This window comes from Andrographis paniculata, unplaced genomic scaffold, assembly GCF_009805555.1.
Source record: "Andrographis paniculata isolate CXL003 unplaced genomic scaffold, ASM980555v1 Contig65END, whole genome shotgun sequence".
Lineage (NCBI taxonomy): Eukaryota > Viridiplantae > Streptophyta > Magnoliopsida > Lamiales > Acanthaceae > Andrographis > Andrographis paniculata.
The window spans coordinates 6,192,758-6,200,538 of NW_026137601.1; positions in this window are offsets into that span (position 1 = coordinate 6,192,758).

Genomic DNA, 7,781 nt, shown 5'->3' on the forward strand with positions numbered 1-7,781 from the left:
TTGTATAAATGACATTTTATTAATATTATAAGACACTAATACAAATATTTTTGCAATTTTTTCTTAATTTATGCTACCTTTTGATATAATAATTAATATTCAAATATCAACATGCAAAAAGTAAATGAGATCTTTAGAGCAGGTAATATATAATAATTTAAAATAGAGAAAATTGTAATTTAGGTCTTCTAAGTGATGTCTATTATCATTTCCAAACACTAATTTTTTCCGTTCTGAAAATAGGACTATAATTGCATAAAAGTTGTTCTTTCTATCCTCTGGCTCCGGAATCTTGCACGTGACCTGCATGTGCGATGATGTGTCTCCCCGACGCTAAGCTGTCCCAAAGCAGAGGTGACATGTGCACCCCATGGCACTATTCCGGTGATGACTGGGTATTTCCGAAATAAAAATAAATAAATAAAATAAATAAATTTTTTACTTTGGTCCAATTGGACTAAATTGCAATTTTAAAATTACAATTTAATCCAATTAGACCAAATTACAAAATTTAACAAATTAAATTAGAACTCACCCACATTGTCGATCCCTATTTCTTTTCTCCCTCATCAATCGCGAATCCAGCTCTCGTCCACGAACCTTCCTCCCGCCCACAGATCACCGGCTGTCGTCGTTTGGCTAGCTTCCCGCCGGCGAAATCGGACCGTGTTATATTCTTTAAAATAAGCACGGAGAAGTGTTATTAAATGCAGCCACCGCTTGACAAATCAAACCCAAGCCAAGCACCGGTGGAAGTCGTCACACAAGAGTCCATTACACGTGGCGATCCTCGTTTGGTACAATTGTATTCAATTACATATTTATTCATTTATCAATCACTTCTATTATATGAATACTCTTGCGTACCAACTTATTACACTTGAAAGACAAAATGTAAGGGCAAACGACCTGTAGAACGCAAGGATAGTCGGCAGGTTCAACCCAGACGTAGCGTAAGTGATCTTTTATTTATTTTGTGAATTTAATACACATTTAGTCTGAACTCTTGCATTTTTAAGCAAGAATGTTGAGGGAGGACCAACCTTTCAATGAACATTTTGCGTAGGCCCAAGTTGAAGATCATCTGATTATGCCAATTAAAAAAAAATCTTTTGTCGATGCCACCATGGAGAAGTGTGAGTGAATACCTTATATCTTCAATTATGCATATATGAACATTGTCATTTGATCAATTGACCAAGTAGAACACTTAAATGAATACACCTTGCACAGTTGAGACATTTATCAATGTCTCAACCATCAGCTTCGATACAGAGTGCGGATGCCCAGTCCCAAACGGTAAGAAGATTGTTTGTTTCATCTAGGTAACATAAAAAAAAATTATGTTTTTTAGTCATTCTAAAAGTTAATTCTTTCAGGTGACGGATTCGATGGACGTCCAACCTCCACCACCACCTACCTATTCGAACAATTTCAGCTGTCTCGTGCACCACATAACCTAAGCGCACCTTCTACGCCCGTGTAGAATACTCCATAGAACGAGCTATCAGCATACGTGCGTCAAAGGGAGTTGTCGAAAGTTTTCGAGCAAGGGGAAAAATTCGATAGGCAAGATAGCATCCAACCCCCTAGAAATAAGAAAAATTAGCATGCATGGTCTTGATGGATGCTTACGAGAAGGATTGATCAATATTTTGATTATTTCGTGTTAAATAACTATCCCTATGGTTTTCGGTGTGGAGTTTTATCCAACCTTTTGACGATACTCGGTACTTGTGTTTGTTAGTCAATATGTATTTATTTTGCAATATTAGTATATATCGACTACGGGACGAATTTCGTCATTTCTTTCATTACTAATTAGGAGTACAACAACCATATGTCCAAAAACAAAATGTCAGCAAGTACTATAGTTTCTAACCAATACGTTACACAAATTATACTACAATTAGAGCGATCACGTGCACCATAATTTAATACACAATTCCTACTTACATCTGAACATCCAAAATTTTGAGTTCGCTATCGCCTCGAAAAACAAAAAATTAGATCAATACTTACATGACACACTAATACCATAACTGGGTAGGCAACCACCCAAAACGCAATATGGCTTAACATGATCAGTGTTTACACGTCCACGCAAAGATGATAGCAACCACAGAGAGCCATAGGGCAAACATTTTCCGCTGCTTTCTCACTCGTTCCTTCAACATATTGATTTGTGCATTGTGATTGTTCAGCTTCTTTAACAATCCGGGGATGATACATTTCGCTCGATGACACATCGGAGGGTCGAAGAAACCCCCAACCAGCTCGGGTCTCTCGCTACAAAATACTTGAACACCAATTCCATTGTAAAATATACATAAAAAATGATAGAATGACTACCTTCGACTTACGACAGCAACTGAACCTCCTCCCCGGATTTTCATCCGTCCATGAAGTACAAACAACCGCTCTTATTCCACAGTAGCAGTCGACAGTGCCTTCAGTTGAAGACATCCCGCCTTTGACATTACAAGCAAAAACTAGTTACTTTGAAGACATCCAACCAAAAAAATAATAAATAATGACAAAACTCCACAATTTAGGAGCAAACCTCAACGGAGACATCCACACATACAAACATCCACGAATATACAAAAAACTCACAAACAGACTTTTCGGTCATTTCGAACTAGACGCCGGCATGGGATCGTAGGGTCATGCGGTGGTCCGATTTCTCTGGCGAAGCTAGCCAAACGACAACGGCCGGCAATCCGTGGGCGGGAGGAAGGTTCATGGGCTAGAGGAGGATTCGCGATCGACGAGAGAGAAAGAACTAGGGCTCGACGTATGGGTGTGCTCTAATTTAATTTGTTGAATTTTGTAATTTGGTCCAATTGGACAAAATTGCAATTTTGTCCAATTGGACCAAATTCAAAATTTTATTTTTTATTTCGGAAATACCCAGTCATCACCGGAATAGTGCCACGGGGTGCACATGTCACCTCAGGTTTGGGATAGCTCAGCGTCGGGGAGGACACATCATCGCACGTGCAACTCACGTCCAAGACTCCAGCGCTGGATGATAGAAATAGCAAATTTTATCCACTTATAATCCTATTTTCAGAACGACAAAAATTAGTATTTGAAAATGATAATAAACTTCACGTGGAGGACAAAAAATCTCTTTAAAATATTTACGTTAGCTTCAATATTTATTTTGATTCAAATTTTTACTATTTAAAAATTATTCTTAAAATGAAAATTTCCTAAAAATATTACAAACGTGAAAAGTCTGTTTGGTTAACCTTTTATCTCTAGCTTATACAATTTATTTCTTTTTTTTTTCCCGCAAATATTTCATTAGTTAAGACTATTATAATTTTAAAGTTTGATATATTTTAAATAAAAAAATATAATTAATATATTCACTTTTTTATAAAATTAATTTATGTTAATTATGTATAAATAATATTTATTTATTTAAAATATAATTATAAATTTTAAATATTTTTATAATAATATTTATATTAAATATACTTTAGTAAATTATAAATTTTAAAATGGTTAAATATATTTAAATTTTTTTTATTTAAGTTATATACTCCCTCCGTCCTAATTCAAAGTATTATCTTTAGTATTTTCGTTTGCCTCACTTCAAATTAGACATTTTCTATTATAGAAAAAAGTAATCATACACTAATACTAAAATACTCTTAATTTTTACTTAACTTACAAACATATAATTAATTTATACATAAAGTGAAAGGACAAAAATGTCAAACACTATAACACACTTCTATTGAAAATCTATGGATTTTTGTGGATTTAGATGGATTTTATTTATTGATTTAAATGGATTTTTATAAATTTGATTGGATTGTTTATGAATTTATATGGATTTTATAGGATTGTGGAATAACTATTTTAATTGATGTATATAATGTGTATAAATTTATAAAAAAGAAACACATTTGTAAATAAATAAAAAAAATCGAATAATGAAATAAAAATACAAAAAATATAATAGTAAAAAAATACATTAAATTATTCATTATTTTTATCTTCATTCTCGTCATCTTTATTTTCATCACCATTATACCCCAGCCTCATTTCCCACATAGTATTAGCAATACTCATTCTCCATTCATCAGCTTCCGTTCTTTGTTGTAGTTCACTTTGAGAAAGAAATTCTAAAATTTCATCTTCCACGTCAAGATGCGGAGAATCTTCATCTTCATATTCGACCGGAAATTCTTTCCGAAGAAAATTATGTAATCCAACACAAGCCAAAACTAACTCTGCTTGTGTTTGAGATGGGAATGGGGGGACAGTTTTAAAAATTGTAAATCGCGATTTAAAAATACCAAAAATTCTCTCAATCACATTTCTGAATGATGCATGATGAAGATTGAATAGCTCACTTGCATTTCTAGGATGACAACCTTGACCACCAAAATCTTTTAAATTATATCGAACACCACGTAATTGAGCTAAAAATTGACGTTGGTTAGCAAATCCACAATCAACAAGAAAATATTTACCTAAATATTAATATTAAAAAATAATTGGCTTGTCACTATTTAATATATATATAATAATAATAATAAAAATGTTACCTTGAGGCACTTAGAAGTCCATTTCTTCTTGATATTGTATCAGTTAAAAGTTTTGAGTCATGTGTTGACCCTTCTCACCCACTTAAAAGTTCCATCAATAGCTCCGATGCAATCCTAAAATAAATACACACTTATATTATTTTTTTTAAAAAAAAAAACACTACAATATTAAATTTAGGTTATATATAATATTATTAAAAAGATTCATAGCTTAAACAAATAGTTAAATCTTGTATTTTCTTAAATTTTAGCAGGCACCCCTGTAGATGGCTTAATCGTCATTTCTGGTGCTATAGTGTTCAACGTCTTTAAGGTTTTGTTGAAGTTTCGACTAGTAGAAAAATACGAACAACCAAGTCTTTTCCGAACATTACCATATCGATCTTTATGTCCTGCAATGTTCAAGAATGTTGCCACCATTTCTTCTACAAATATGTATCTGGTATCTTCCAAATAAGTTTTCTATTGATAGTGCATAACTTTAAAAATGCATTTGGATATATCCTATACAACTGTCGAAAAATTTGTGGATCTCCTTCAATCATATCCATAAAAAATAGTATCCATTTTTTTGTAATTGGTCTCCGCTTTAAATGAGCTCCAATATGCTGAGGTGTCATAGTAATTTTTCCCAATAAAATAATCACCACTTTAATTGCCAACATTAGGAGCCTTACATTTTCGTAAAGCTCCATCTCCAAATCCGCTTCAATTTCTCCTTCAATCTCTTCTGCTTCAATTTCTTATTCTAGTATTTCACAAATTTCCATGCTTTATATAAAAATAGATAGTAAATAAAATTAACTAAACCACATATTGTAAATTAAACAAATATATCTTCTTAACGCAAATTTAGAAATTCTTACATTCAAGTGCATACGATTTAAAGAAATATATGACTTAAATAATAACAACAATACGAAGTTTATTAATTTCAAATGTGTGCACAAAAGAAAAGTCTTAAAAGGAATCTCAACATAATAGTGATAAAATATATATGTTGATGCATTTTTTCAACAAACAAAAAGTAAAATTCAAAGATATGAAAAATATCTTTAAACTTGATTAATTAGTGCCTGAGATTAGGAATCTCTAAACACTGTACGGTACATAAGAAAATTAACTGGAAAATAAAATGTTGAAAAATTAAAGTAGTGATCCCGAATCTGACTTTGCTTTGTTGATGTTGATTGAAGATAGCTTCTCCAGAAAAATCCAAATCCTTAAATACTCCCTGAGAAACTGTACTGGAAACCGTCGCCCGAACGATTACAACGTCTCCTTTTCAACCGTCTGCCAACCCTTCTCCTGCTGGCACGTGTCCTCAGCAGACCAAAATTATCACTCTATTTCACTCTTTGAGCCAACCACAGACCTTCCGCCCTTTTGGCCCGACTGCCAATCCTCCCGACTTGCAAACCATCCGACTTATTTGGTCCAGCCGCAAACGTCCCGACTTAAAGACCATCCGACCTTTTGGTCTACCCGCAAACGTCCTGACTTAAAAACCATCCGACTTGCGGACTTCCCGACCTGAGACTTCCTGACCTGAGGACTTTCCGTCCTGATGACTTTCCGTCTTGAGGACCTCCCGACCTAAGGACTTCCTGACCTAAGGGTTTCCCGACCTGAGGTCCTCCCGACCTGAGGACTTTCCGTCCTGATGACTTTCCGTCTTGAGGACCTCCCAACCTAAGGACTCCCCGACCTAAGGGTTTTCCGACCTGAGGTCCTCCCGACCTGAGGACTTTCCGTCCTGACGACTTTCCGTCTTGAGGACCTCCCGACCTAAGGACTTCCTGACCTAAGGGTTTCCCGACCTGAGGTCCTCCCGACCTGAGGACTTTCCGTCCTGCTATTTCCCTAGAAATATATCTTTTTACCTGAGTTTCTCATGGTGCCCCTCGGCCAGTTCGATCAACTCGATTGCTAGGCCCATTCTTCTTTTTGCCTTGGACTTTTTAACCTAATTCTAAATTTCATACGTAACAACTTGCCCGCCGCCAAGGGACTTTCAAATGCCATTTATCAATCGTCGTTTGGAAGTTCATAAATCACAACCCTGCTAAGAAATCGCTTCTGCAACTGCATCAGTTACTGCAACAGTCCTGATTCCACAAAATTTCCCATTTTTCAACACGAGCCTTTGTGAATCGTAATCTCTACAACTCTAACCATGGCGAATCGATATATCCCTGCACTCCCTGTCGACGGATCATTCCCTGAAACTACTCTTGTATCGACGAAGATACGCACTCCAACTGTTCGTCCGTATTGCACAACTGCCGAAGACTCCAGCCGTATGAGAGAAGTCTTGGAAGCAAGAAATCTGCTGGCGATCAACAACCCCAACTACAACGCAACCCGCCTCCATGACAACATCAAAACACACTTGACAAACCCCAAAGATTCATATCACACCTGGTACCAAAGGGTAGCAGAACATTACCAAGGTCAATGGCAAACTCAACAAATCGATCAAGCAATACATCTGTCAACTCTCCCATGTCATTTGCATGAGAAAGTCCTCCTGGCCATGGCGGCGTTTTGGCACTCTGAGGTTTGCACCTTCCTTATTCCAACAGCCCCCATCAGCCCCACCCTCATGAATGTAGCCATGATCGCTCATCTACCAATCGTTGGGGAAGACCCTGTAATGGGTGCCCTAGATGGGCAAGAGCCCAACGCAGACCACTTGGGCTAGTCTCTGACAGATGTGAGAGAATAGGGCTGGACTAAATTTCTAAATGACCAAGAAGGAGCCGACGGGACCCCTGTAACCGACCGAGAGCACACAGCTTTTCTGCTCTTTTGGTTCTGTAAGTATGTTGTAGTCTCTCCTTCGAAATGTGTCCTGTCTTCTCATCTTGATCTTACTATACACATAGCCTCGGGTCGGTTCTTTTCGTTGGGCACCCTTTTCCTTGCCAATCTCTTTGAAGGGCTATCCAATGTCAGTGTCCGCCTTACTGATAAAGATGGTAAGAAATTAGACACTGCTGCGTCGGGTCCTTTGGTTCTTGGAACTATGGTTCCGTCTCTATTTTCCCGACGCCTTCCAACTTGGTCATCCTCCCGTTGCCCCCACACTTGAGAAGTCTCTAGGAGTAGCCCTGAACCGACTTCGTTTAGGCCGTAATAACCTCCAAGCTTCTGATCCAATCATAACAACCATTCTTACTGATAATCGAAATGACAACCATTTTTACATAC